Consider the following 14,839-nt stretch of genomic DNA (forward strand, 5'->3'; position numbering starts at 1 on the left):
TGTGAGGTTACTTATAGGCTCAGCTACTAAATTTTCAGTTTCAGAATATGTCATGAAATTTAGTATCCCACTGCTGATGAGCAGTTTATAGTGGAAGTCACAATATCTGTAACATTAATGTATAGAATATCCTCACAACCCTTTCTACTCCCTAAACTCCCTTAGATTTAAGCAACCTGAATACCTCAGTGACATATTTTAGGGTGACATTTATTGAATTATTCACAAAGTTAAAATTGAAATTATTTCTTCAATTCTTTCATGATATACTCTGAACCTTATTGTAAACAAAATTAACCTGTCATAAAAGGAGGAATGAATTTTTTCTATATTTTTAAATAAGGTATTGCTCTTTCCTACCACAAACTAATGTAATAAAATTGATTACTTTGTGCTAATTGTAGTTAAAGATTCTGTTATCCTAGATACTTTGGCTTGTTCAAGTCTTGGAGATTAGGGCTAGCCTAGGCTCTGTATTGAGATAGCTGTTGTAGAAACAGAAATTACCTTGAGTGGTGGTAACATAAGCTGTTAATCCATGCACCTGGGAGCCAAAGGTAGGCAGATCTCTAATTTCGAGTCCATCCTTGTCTACAAAGTGAATTCCAGGTTAACCTACACAAAGAAATATTGTCTTTTAAAAAAGAAACAAATTACAACTACCATATCCCCTACTACACCCTATTACTACCCCTACTACCTACTCAAATAAATTGTTTAGTGTTCAGATTAATTAAATGAAATACAAGGACATTCTTCTTAAGCAAAATGACAAAGAAAATTGATGCAGATTTTCTTACAGATTTCTATGGTCTCAATCTCAGAAATACCTTTTTACTTTAAATGCAAGGCAAATATGTAGTTCTCTTGGGAATGTGGTAAGGCAAATGTTTGTGTGCCACAGCCTCTACAGCATGGTTTGGTGGGCAGTGTGTATCTGGTGGACATTAGATGTTTGTTGGCACTGGAGCAGCCCATCCTGCTAATGAGTGATTTTATTTTTATGCGTGTGTGTGTGTACCACATGTGTGATTATTTCTCTCTGTGTGTTCATACATATATGTGTCCCCTGAAACTGTAGGTCATTGTGAAATACTCTATATGGTTACTGGGCACCAAACTTCAGTCCTCTACAAGAATAGCCAGCACTCTCAATTGCCTATTCCTACAGTCCCAACACAATTTTGATAATGTTAGTGATGTTTCCCAGATTTTGTTTGTAAACATTTTTTGTTTTTTTATTTGATCAACCAAAACTGTTATCAGTGTCTTCAGCTATAAAGCTTTGTGTTAGATCTGGATGTTTGCCACATACTAAGAGAATATTATATAATATTTATAAAAATAGAAAAATAATAGCACTTATAGTTCTGGCTCATAGGAGAAAATTCTCAATCTACCTTCTTCTTGCCCATAGCACTGTCAGAATCATATAAAATATTAAACAGAAGCCAAGAAACATGAACCAGGATATTCAGCCTTGATCTGCAGTTACCTGAAAATGGAAACATATTTCTCTTGGTGGCACTGGGTTTGCCTATTTTCACTTCCAACATGTTACATTTTAAATAGGCAATAGGAATAAAATAGACATTGTTGAAAATATATCCAACATCAAAGGAAACTGTTATAGACCTATTGAAATTATATCTGTTACATTTTTAAAATAGCTTACTTTTTAAAGTTTTTTTTTTTTATTCTCAGTGTTTCTTTGTCACTTCTTCTTTTGGAGGCATCATGGAGAAGAGGTCAGGTCAAGACGAAAGATAAGCTGCAGAGGAAGTGGAGAAGCTAAGATCTAAAGTGGAGAGGTTGTGTTCTCAGAAAGAAATGCAATATTTTAGACTTCTAAACTATAATCATTCATTCGAGGAAATCCTTTGTGTGAATCAAAAGCGTGGCAGCAATTCAAGTACAATTAAGAAAGTCCATTTTCAAAGAACTACTGGAGCTCTCAGAGTGGTTGTAGAAATGAAATGAACTGTAGTAGTGATTGAAAAGTCTTCAGGGACGGGAGGATAATTTTTCTATGATATATGGAATAAAGACTTTAGACAATGAAAGAGTACAGTTTCATAAATCCCAAAGAAGGGGTCTATATAACAGATGGCAGGATACTATTGATACTGGAGTAGAAAGTATAAGAAGGCCCATTCCTGCTGTGACACCATTTCTCTCTAATTTTTTAGCATGTATATACATGTGTTATGTATACACACATGGTTATCATCTCCCAGTGAGTACCATAGTCAGTATGCAAATACATCAATATTTGTAATTGAAGTCAACTTTTATCCCAAAGAAACTGATTTGATAAAGTAAACACTGAATTAGTAACATAAAGAGGTAGTGACAGAGTATTTAATTTTAGATGCTAGATCACAATTAAATTACTGAAACTCTTCCCAGACCTAGCATGCTGTTTTCTCTGAGAGAAGTCACCTGTCACATTGAGAAGGACACAAGCACCCTATACTCAGTACTTTATTGCAATGAGCATAGTTTTAATAGAAAGCAATACTATCAGTGAGCAAATGAATAATTAAATGACTTAAAATGACATAAAAATTTGAAATTTAAATAAATATTTATAGAGGCTAGAATTATGGGATTTCACAAAGAATATCAGGTCTTTAGATACATTGTACAGGAACATTATGAAAGTATTTATATAGTACAATTTTTTTATTACTTTTATTTTTAAAATACAGTCATTGCTATCACCAGGTTTGTCCTCTTATAGATCCTCATTCCATTCTACTATTCCTCTGTCTCCAAGAGGGTATATCCTCCCCCTATTCTGCCAGGCCTCCTCACTCCCTGGGGTCTCAAGTCTCTAAAGAGTTACACACCTCTTCTCCCACTGAGATGAGACCAGGCTCTCTGTCGTATTTTGGTTCGGGGCCGTGAACCAGGCCTTTTATGCTGCCTGATTGGTGCCTCGTAGTTTGAGAGATCTCAGGAGTCCAAGGGTACTTGAGATTGCTGGTATTCCTATATACCACCTTTTCACACACACAAACACACACACACACACACACACACACACACACACTTATTTTCCTCCTGTACATTCAGCTATGCATAGTTTCCTAAGCACTGTCAATGCACTTGGTCATGTGACACACCATACTATGGATCTTGTCATTAATGAGAACATTCCCACTTCAACAGGTACTTTTATACAGAGCTGACCAACCCTTAGAGATAAATGGGTTCCATTATTTCTGTACTGATTTCTATCTCTATAGATAGATGGATGGATAGATAGATAGATAGATAGATAGATAGATAGATAGATAGATAGGCTGACTGACAGAAGAATGGATGGACAGATGGATGGATGGATGGATAGATGGATGGATGGATGGATGGATGGATGGATGGATGGATGGATGGAAAGAAGGACAGACAGACAGACAGACAGACAATGATATTCATCTCTTATATACTTCAAGTCTTCTAATATTCCAGTCGAATTGAGTAATGCAGAACACAGAACTCAGAGAATTGCCTTTTGTAAGTTCATTTATCCTACAATGAGACATGAGAAAGAAAATATTAGAATTCAAGATATGTTTCTAAACAAAAAGTGAAGAAATAATCCCAACTTTGTAGAATGGAATAGTTGTGCAGAGCAAGTGGCACAGGAGTATGTCAATCAATTATCACTTCTGTGAAAATTATCTATGAGAAATGATTTGCAAGAAGGAAAGATTTTGGCTCAGCCTTCAGTGAGAACAGATCTGATAACATGATATTAAAAATAATTTCGCTAGAAAAAACAGTGAAATATCTGAGTATAGAATGACCTTTTTTACATGTCTTTGGAATATTCTCTCCACATTCCAGTCCAAATTTAATATACACATACATAGAAAGTCAGTAATCTGGTATTACACCATTTCCTTCATTATTGAGGAAAAAAACTGTAATGCAGAGGCAAACAAATAAAGATAAAAGTTAAATATCATTCTATTTTTGATTGATTATTTTATGTTTACATTTCAAATGTTCCCCTTCCTGGTTTCCTCTCCACAACCTCCCTATTCCCCCTCCTCTTTGCCTCTATTAGGGTGCTCCCCAACCCATCCACCCACTCCCACTGTAGTATCCTCCTAAGCTGGGTCATCAAGTCTCCAAAGGATCAAGGGTTCCCTTCACATTGATGTCAGATAGGGCAATCTTCTGTTACATATGCAGCTGGAGCCCTGAGTCCCTCCATGTATACTCTTTGGTTGATGGCTTAGTCCCTGGGATCTCTGGGGAGTCCAGTTAGTTGATATTTCTATTCTTTCTATGTGGTTGCCATTCCCTTCAGCTCCTTCAGTCCTTCCCCAGAGATATGGCTCAATAGTTAAGAGTATTGGTTGTTCCTCAAGAGGCCCTGAGTTCAATTCCCAGCAACCACATCTTGGTTTACAATCATCTATGATGGGATTTGATGTCCTTTTCTGTTGTAGATACTGACAGTGTCAGTGTACTCATATACAAAAAAAAAAACTATCATTCTATAACATCAATCATTTATTTTTTGCATGTATTCACTTGCCTCTTTCAAGGATGTCATATTGCACCTATGCAGTCCTCATCATTCTGCTGGACTGCTTATCCCCAATTCTGAGTTCTTCACCAATGATTTAATAATTTCCAGTCATTTTTAGATTGGATTCAATAAATTTAGTAACTTCTCATAAAATCCATGAGTAATCGCTAACATTTGACCTGATAACATATTTTGGTTTTGTTTTCATATAAATAGACATACGTGATTTGAGATAAAGGGGCAAAGTAATGATGTTTTTTAACAAAAATAGAGTGACTAAACACACAGGATATTCATTGTCTGACAAAAAGCCAGAAATGCTAAGAACTTTAATATAAAAAGTACATAAAAAGAGGAGAAGTGGAGAAATATCCAATGTCACCAAAGAGGACCAGAAACATAAAATATAGTAAGCTTAAACAGTGAGAGAAGTAAAAGAGTAAGATATGTCTTCAGCTTCTTTGAACTGGGACATTTACTGTTAAGTCTCACATAACTGTTATTGAGTGTAACTTCTTCTGCAACCAATTATGCATACTGCTAGCAGGAAAGTCACAGTTCTTTGTAGGTGTTGAAAAGCAGAGTTTTATTGACAATGTGAATATAGAAACCAATTATGAACATGACAAAAATATCCTGATGTTTTAAAAGAATAGTATTTATATATTTTTTGCTATTGTAAATGATCAGATAACTGTTTGATTTAAAAGAGATTAAATTCTGCATTCTTTAGTTCTTTATACAGCTGTCATCTACACCTAAAGTAAGAGGATGGTTTAGTATCACTAACAAAAATATGAGCCCTCTTCATACAATGAGTAACTTTCATATGTTTATGTATTAATTCATAAAATTATTTGCCTTATATAAATAACAAAATCTATTAGAAGCTAGTCGCTTAATACTAAAATGCACTTAAACATGATCATTTATTGTCATGGGAAATACATTAAGGAGACTTAAAAGAACATAAGTTATCTGCTAATATCTTTATTTTAGAATATTTTATTTAACCACATTTCAAATCTTCCATACACCAATATTACACTAATCCAAAATGTAAATGATTCTGTGGAAAGAAATAGGGAAGAACTTCCTGAAAAGTGTATGCAGGTTGCCAAAGAGATATAAAAATAGAACCTAAAAAAGGTAACTGAGCACAGTAATAATTACAGATTGTTAATACCTGTTGTTTTCCCTCTCACAGTGAAATATAGTATTACCCGTGATACTTCAAAGTAATAAGTGTGGGTTACATTATCCAAAATTAAACTCCTGAAATAGAAACTCCAGGAGAGGGCCGGCCACTTTCTAATGCAGTGCTTAACTCAAACAACCTGGTCAGCCCTAAAGCTTGGATTTGAATCCTAATTCAGACATGAACATTAATGGGTCAGGAATTTGATGTGTAATATTATTGAAACTGCAGATTTTGAATCACAGTCCTCAAACCCACTATAGTATCAAGTGTTCTATACCAAACGACAGCTTACATCAAGAAGGTAGACGGGAGAAATCGGCCTGGATTCCCATATCCCAAACATCATGTTGAGTCTGTTGGCTGGTGCTCGGAACACCTTAGCATGTTGCTCAGGAGATCGTTTCTAAACTTCTAAGGACAAATGACTTCCGCTTGATTCTTCTGGGACTCTGATATCTCTTCTACTGACTGCCTCTCAGGGGGAAGGAAAGACAGAGTGTTGATGCTACTGATTTTTCCTTTCTGTAGATTTTAACCATAACCATTGCTCCCATAAGCCTGTTGATGTGTTTGTGTATTCACTCGCTTTTGGCCTTAGAAGAAAACATAAACACACAGTTTCCTACATTTACATATCAAAATTCTCTTAGTAAAATGAGGTTTCTGGATACTTCAAAAGATCTCAAATTGTATGAAGGTAAAACTTTCTTTGTCACCGTAAATTTGGCTCATAATTCATCAGTTTGGCCTATGATTAAATATCCAATAGTATAGCTTTTAATATTAGATAGTTAGATAGATAGATAGATAGATAGATAGATGATAGATAGATACTGTATTCTTAAGATATAAATGTCTAAAATATTTAGTTCCATTTGCCATATTGTTCATTTGTAAAAAGAAAGGGAGAAAGAAAAATCTTAGTGTGAATATTTCAAATATAACTGCCTTATTTAGCATTTTGTTTTGTTATGAAAGTCTGTTTTATGAATACACAATAAATGAGACTAAATGGCAAAGGACTCATTTAGGAGTTAAGGCTTAAGAGTGTGGCAATGTGAGACAAGTCGTCATTTGTCATTTTTTTCAAGCTGTGCATTTTTAGTAGAGTTGCTCAGCATCGAAAGTTAAATGGACCAAAAAAAAAAAAACCCTCTATGCTTTGTTTCATCAGTATATGATATTTCTGACAAATCAAAGGGCTACTCAGTCAATAAATTATTAATTTAGGCCAGATTTTTAATTTTAGAATGCTAGTAAATCTTTAAACTCTTTATTAAAATAATTAGACCTCCATATTTAACCCATGTCTCAATTGAAACGTTAAATATTATGATTCATCATTAGAGAATCACTTTATTATACTGAAAATGGATTTAAATGACACTATTAAATTAACATTACTTTAAAGGAACCATGAGTGATCTGACTCTCAGTACTTCCAAATACTTAAAATTAAGATAGAATAAATCTTCACTTTGCTGTATTTCTCAATTAGTATTGATATTTTGTGAATCATTAGCCTTGAGATGCAATGCTCTCTGCAACACTGAATACTTCAACAACAAAAGCAACTACACTTTCTGCACTAGAATTAGATTAGCTGATTTTTTTCAGAAGTTACTGATTTGAACTATCTTTCTATCTGTCTGTCTGTCTGTCTGTCTGTCTATCTATCCATCCATCCATCCATCCATCCATCCATCTATCTATCTATCTATCTATCTATCTATCTATCTATCTGTCAATCTATCTATCTATCTATCTATCTATCTATCTATCTATCTATCATCTATCTATCTATACTGTATATTTATATTTACATCTCTATTTATATAATGTGTATATCAATTGGTGCTTTCTTATTTTCTGTCTATCTTATAAACATATATACTCTGTGAGATACACACACACACATACACACACACACACACACACACACACACACACAGCATTTAGAAATCCATGGTATTTAGAAAGAAAAAAGAAAAAAAATTCTAGATGGCAGGCATTGTGCCTGCTCCTGGAAATAACAATAACAAAAATCAAGAAACAAACAAAAAGCAAAGAGTTTACATCAATAAGATGAATATATATTTAAAATATATAATAATATATGATATATATGTAATCTATATCTATATCTATCTATCTCTATCTCTATATCTATATTACTCTCGAATTCTTGATCTCTTTGAATCCATCATCTCTGGACTGCATTAGATATTGACAACCATGTCAAGCTCAGTTGATATTTTCTGATTCAACATCATTAGACCAAGCAACACATCTGGACAAGAAGGCATAAGAAAATTCAGGTTAATTCCTTCAATGAGTAAAGCTGATGTATAAATGTTACCAACACTCTGTCCCTGCAGCAGTCTGGCATGACCTGAGCTCCACGATTGTGATCAGCCTTCTTTCCTTATAACGTCTCTTTACCACACATACTTTATCCTCAGTGATGTGGTGTCAGGTACTCAAACAGATTTTGCTACTTCTTTTGTCTGACACTTGAGATTTCACTTATCTAAATTTTCTTCTACATTTTAACCTGATAATCTTTTTAGTCTCTTAGGTAATTTTTATATCTCAATGATGAAAAATCTTTGTTTTTTTGTTTGCTTGTTAATTTTTGTTATTGTTATTCAAAAGAGCAGACAGATGCCTGCCATCTAGAAGTTTCTTTATTCTTCTTTCTAAATATGATGAATTTTTATTTTCTAATTTTTAGTTACAAGTTTAATTTTTTATATTTGCATCATTTTTATCTATGTAAAGGTATAAGTACTGTGAAGGCAGATGCAATATTTTGTTCAATCTTTATTAGTAAGAAATAATGTCAACTGGAAAAATCTTTTTTTTTCTTTTTACTTGTTTCTTTCTTTTTTTTATTGGATATTTTATATACATTTCATATGTTATCCCCTTACCCCATCCCCCACCCACTCGGGAACCCCCCATCCCCTTACCCCTCCTCCTTCTTCTCCACAGCTGTAACCCCCACTTACCCCCCCCACTCCCACTTCCCCACCCTCAAATTTCCCACCCCCTGGGGCGTCCAGCCTTCATGAGGTCAAGGATCTCTCCTTCCACCTGTGCCCGGCAGGGCCCTCCACTCTTGCATATTCAGCTGAAGCCCTGGATCCCTCCATAAGTGCTCCCAAGCTGGTGGTTAGGACCCTGGGAGCTGTGGTTGGTTGGTATTGTTGCTCTCCTCACGGTGCTGCAAATCCTTTCAGCTCCTTCAGTCCTCACTCTAACTCCTCCATTGAGAACCTCATGATCAGTTCAATGGCTAGTTGTGAGCATCTGCCTCTGAATATGTCAGACTCTTGAAGGCCTCTGAGGAGATATCCATATCAGGCCCTTATCGGCATGCACTTCCTGACTTCCACACCAGCATCTACCTTTGGTGACTGCACATGGGATGGATACTCAGGTGGAAAGGTCTTCAAATGGCCCCTCCTTCAGTTTCTGTCCCTCACTTTGTCTCCATATTTGCTCCCTTGAGTATTTTGTTGCTCCTTCTAAGAAGAACTGAATCACCCCCACTTGGTCTTCCTTTTTTATGAGCTTCATGTGGCCTGTGAGTTGCGTTTTGGGCATTTCAAGGTTCTGGGCTAATATCCAATAATCAGTGAGTGAATACCATGTGTGTTCTTTTGTGATTGGCTTACTTCACTCAGGATGATAATTTCTAGTTTCATCCATTTACCTAGGAACCTCTCGAATTCATTGTTTTTAATAGCTGAGTAATACTCCATTGTGTAAATATACCACATTTTTTGAATCCATTCCTCAGTTGAAGGACATCTGGGTTCTTTCCAGCTCCTGGCTATTATAAATAAGGCTGCTATGAACATAGTTGAGCATATGTCCTTGTTATATGTTCGAGTATCTTCTGGGTATATGCCTAGGAGTGGTATAGCTGGATCCTCAGGTAATGCTATGTCCAATTTTCTGAGGAACCGCCACACTGATTTCCAAAGTGGTTGCACCATCTTGCAGTCCCACCAACAATGGAGGAGTCTTCCTCTTTCTCCACACCCTCCCAACTGGAAAAATCTTAATAAATGAAAGTATATCTGGGTTTTCATGAATTTACTTAGCAGTTGATATCACTACAGAAGGACTTAGAGCCTCAGATTTTTAAGGTGATATTTTTAACTAATGGCAATCTTTACATAAATATGTATGTAATATAAGAAAAAGTCACAAATAACACATATCCTATAATTTTGGTCATAATATGAGGCCTCATATTCCTGTTAATATGTAACCCATATACATATTCAAATTTTCTTCACACAGTAACATTTTATCAGAACATGAACAAACTATATTTGATTTTAATTAAATTGGACAATAATTCCCCACCAAGAATAGAATTTGTATTTAAAAATCCAGTTAGAAATAAACTTTATAGCAACTGTCATACCTCTTGTACTAACATCATTAAGCAAGAAAAACAGAAGTACTAAATTGGAAAATTATTAACTTTTTATTATGTTCTGTGGAACTATGAAATTGAATATTTCCAAACTTAGTGTGTTTTAAAATTACATTTTTGTAAATTTATAAGAAAATAAAATATCACACTGATTGAGGAGCATGGCTGGGAATGGGGCTGCTCTCTTCCACTCCCGGGTAGCTCTTCTGTATCTAACTGAATGGAAATTGCTTTGCTCTGTCTCATGCACTGGTAGAAATGGGATTAGCAGGTGGTAATTCGAAGATTACTTCCCACTCTGACCAAGGAGCAGCTTCAGGAGCATCTTCAACCTATGCCTGAACATGATTATTTTGAGTTTTTTTCTAATGACACTAGCCTTTATCCTCATATGTATGCCAGAGCATATATCAACTTTAAAAACCAAGAAGACATTCTTTTATTCAGGGACCGATTTGATGGCTATGTATTCCTTGACAATAAAGGTCAGGAATATCATGCTATAGTAGAATTTGCACCCTTTCAAAAGGCTGCAAAAAAAGAAGATTAAGAAAAGAGATATAAAAGTTGGGACTATCGAGGATGATCCAGAATACAGAAAATTTTTGGAGAGTTATGCCACAGACAATGAGAAAATGACATCTACGCCAGAGACATTGCTGAAGGAAAATGAAGCCAAAAATCGAGAATTAATAGCAAAAAGGACAACCCCACTTTGAGCTTCCTGAAGAACAAACAGAGAATGAGAGAAGAAAAGAGAGAAGAAAGAAGGAGATGGGAAATAGAAAGGAAAAGGCAAAGAGAAGAAGAGAGAAGAAAATGGAAAGAAGAGAAGAAACCAAAAAGAAAGGATATAGAAAAGCTAAAGAAGATAGAGAGAATTCCAGAAAGGGACAAAATAAGGGATGAACCAAAGATTAAGGTACACAGGTTTCTGTTACAAGCTGTGAATCAGAAAAATCTGCTCAGAAAACCAGAAAAAGAAGATGAAAAAGAACTTGATAAAAGAGACAAAACCAAGAGACTGGACAAAGAAAATCTCAATGAAGAAAGAGCCTGTGGGCACAGTTACAGTCTGTCCAGATGTTCTGATGTCGAACTGAAGGATGAAAAGCCAAAGAGGCCTGATGATGAGTATGTCAGAGATTACAGAGTGAGGGACCGAGATTATGAAAGAGATCAGGAGCGCATGATCTGAGAAAGAGAGAGGCTGAAGCGGCAAGAAGAAGAGCACCGGAGGCAGCAGCAGAAGGAGCACTATGAGAAAGAGAAGGCTTTTAAGCAAAAGGAAGAAGAAATGAAGAGAGAGAAAGAGACACTTCGAGATAAAGGAAAGAAGAGTGAGAATACAGAATCAATATGCGCGTTAGAAAAAAATGAAAAAAAAAAAGAGGAAGTGATTAAGAGAGACCGCATAAGGAACAAGGATCGTCCAGCAATGCAGCTTTACCAACCAGGAGCCCGAAGCCGAAGACGGCTCTGTCCCGCCGATGACAGCATCAAGCCTGGAGATTCCCCAGTGGACAAAAAGCAGGAAAGTTATATTAGCCATAGAAAAGAAGGAGGAGAGGAGTGAGAAGTCCAAATGGCCATAGGTGTCCTGACTGTCCAGGCATCCAAAGAGCACATATTATGCTATCCAGAAGTGCCTTCAGAGCAAAGGAACAGAGAACAAGAAAAGGGGTCCCTATGCTGGTGGGATGTACTACAGAGGAGTGTGTCTAAGCAGAATAAGATTGCAGGCTCAGAATTGAAGGTCAATTTCATTGTTTTCTGCAGTTTTCACAAGTTAATTTTAATGTCTCAGAAAAAGACAGCAGCAAGGACATTGCAAGTGAAAAATGTCAAATAAGGGCTTAACTTTGTATGACAGCTAAAAAGAACAGATTCAAAAGTCAACAGGTGTTCTTAATTCTGGCTTGGTGTGTCTTAGTTTGAGTGGAGCAGACGTACACTAAGTCTTGTTGGGATCTAACTATTTTGCCTTGTTGGTGTTGACTGTTGACTCTGTAGTGTAGAAGCAATGAGCGTGTAATTGTAGCACAAGTAGAGTGGAGGATAGAGCAAATTATGGCTGATGGAAAAAATTTAAATAGTCACGTTACATCTATATCAGGTGTCTGGAGTTTTCATAATTACAGCTTGTTTTACTTCTGTGAATGTAGCATCAAAAAATACTTGTAAACATCTCATTTTTGCCTTTAGCATTTTTTCCTACTACTAGATAAAATGTAGTCCTTAGTTAGTTACTGACAATCTAGTCTTTGTTTTATCTTAGTTCTGATGATTTGAGTGTACACCCTCTCCAGGAAGGAAACTACACCAATATCTGTTCCTGTTGTGGCAGCTTTCAGCCTTAGCTTGTTTTGTAATGCTGTCAATAAATTTCCACTTCATTCAAGTATGAAGATGCATTTATTTATTCAAGTACTGACTTATATGTGGTACTGGGGATTGAACCAAGGGCTTCAAGCATGCTGTGTGTGCATTCTACCACTGAGCTAAAACCTCACCAGCCCCATGCCAAGTGAGATTATTAACTTTATTAAATAGCTATTGGTTTTAAGAAATTAAAAAATAGAAAAGAAAATATCAATAATAACATACAAACACACAGTGAGAAAGGCAGGAGAGAAATCAAGAGAGAGAGAGAGAGAGAGAGAGAGAGAGAGAGAGAGAGAGAGAGAAGGAGGGAGGGAGGGAGGGAGGGAGGGAGGGAGGGAGAGAGAGAGGAAGTAATAGAAAAATCAGAAAATTATAAGTACTCTAGAAACTTATAAGAGTAATGGCACTGAAATAGAGTTGATTTTCTTTAATCTAAAATTGAGACAATGTCTTTCATACTTCCAACACTGTGATAATGTATCAGTGTTTGTTTTCATTAAAGTTATTCAGTTTCTTGACTTTTACTGTCCTCTACCTCTATATAGTATAGATTTCCTAGGTGAAAATGAATATGCAAAATCAAGAACTGCTGTATTTAATTCAGAATTGTCTTCTATCGTACATACTCCATTTTTTGACATTGAGTGAAGACAAGGCTCTGACACTGTTACCTATGGGTTTATTCTAAACCTCTCTTAAAGTAATTTATCAAATAAAATAAATAAATTTATATCTCGTTGTGCTTTGTTTCTTTTTAAGAATTACTTTTGGTTCACATGTATATTTGCCCTGGAGTGCATCTAGCTGCCCAAGAAGTGTCTTGAGAAACACACACATCCAAGGATATGAAACATTTGAAATGAAAACATTAATTTAAATAGATTGTTTGTTTGAATAAGTGGAATTCTAAACATTTCCCCATTGTTTCAGAAAGGTTCTCATGTGTTTCAGTTAAGCTTCAAACTCCCTATATAGCTGAGAATTATTTTAAAATTCTATCTCTCTGTCTCTTTGCTAAGTGCTGGGATCAAAGGACAACATAACTCCCTGTTTCATGTTGGCTGAGGAGGGAGCCTAGAGCTTTCAGCATGCAAGATGAGCACTGCAACAACTGAACTGTATCTCCAGTCTACTAAATTTGTTTATATAAATAAAAGTCATATAAAAGAATTCAATAAAATTGTTATACCTTAATAAATAATACTTACCTAAATTTAATGATCATACTATCAGTTAATAAATATTTTTATCATTACCATATTTTAAAAACTAGTCTCATAAATTGAGAAATTTCAGTTTTACAAAATATGTCCAACAAATTTAAAATGGTATTTAATTTATTCCTTACAATCCACATTAATGTATCTGCATAATGATATATAAAACTCATAGTAATATTTACAGAAATAAGGATATTTTAATTGTATTCTATCATATAACAAAGAATGGGATATTAATTTTAAGATATTTAATTAGTGTAATTCTTGTCTGCTGGATCAAACTTGATAGCATCCTTCCTGTGATCTATCTCTCATGGTACCAGAAAATACAATGCATGCTACCAAGAGGGAAGTAATTAGTGGCACTACTCAGTTGTGTCATTTATGTGTCATAACAATAACAAGCATGGCAAGATAACTATAAAGGTACAACAAATGCCTCACACATGTAGGTGGTAAGAAACAGCCATATAATTGGTCTGCAGATCCAGCACACATGGTAGAAACTATGCCTGATTTTAGAAATGTAGCCAACCATCACATGGCTATTGAAGATGTAAATCTTCACAGAGAAGCTATTACCACTTCTTTTCTAGACTAATATAATTTCTAACTAAATTCTAAACCTGTTCGTTATACATACAGGTAAGTGAAGCTCCCATCCTTTATCAAAGAATCAACTCCTGCATCAGCTTCTGAGAGAATATCACATATGTGGTACCAGAAAGATTATAAGAAGAGAAAGAACAAGAAATCTGCTGTGAAACAGTTTCTCTATAAACAAGAGCTGATAGACATGATAGTGGAGTGAAGAAAATCTCAGTGGTTGTGACCCATGAACAAGAATCAGCTGGCAGCTGATGAGCAACAAGAAAGGCAGGTCCATCAATTTGTGGATGAATTTGTTCTCCAATACAAAATGGTGAGCCCTGAAACCATAAAAGCACAAACATCAAATCAGGCTCAGTAGGTTGTATTTATATATTTACACATTATGCATAAACAAACACACATAGCATATGTGTGCTTGTCTC

The 14,839-nt window shown here is 35.4% G+C and overlaps 1 pseudogene; it reads left to right on the forward strand.

Moving 5' to 3' along the window:
- The first annotated feature begins 10,361 nt into the window (after window positions 1–10,361).
- On the forward strand, window positions 10,362–11,776 carry LOC114612281 (annotated as a pseudogene).
- The last annotated feature ends 3,063 nt before the right edge of the window (window positions 11,777–14,839 follow it).

Source organism: Grammomys surdaster, unplaced genomic scaffold, assembly GCF_004785775.1.
Source record: "Grammomys surdaster isolate TR1022 unplaced genomic scaffold, NIH_TR_1.0 126153, whole genome shotgun sequence".
NCBI classification, from domain to species: Eukaryota; Metazoa; Chordata; class Mammalia; order Rodentia; family Muridae; genus Grammomys; species Grammomys surdaster.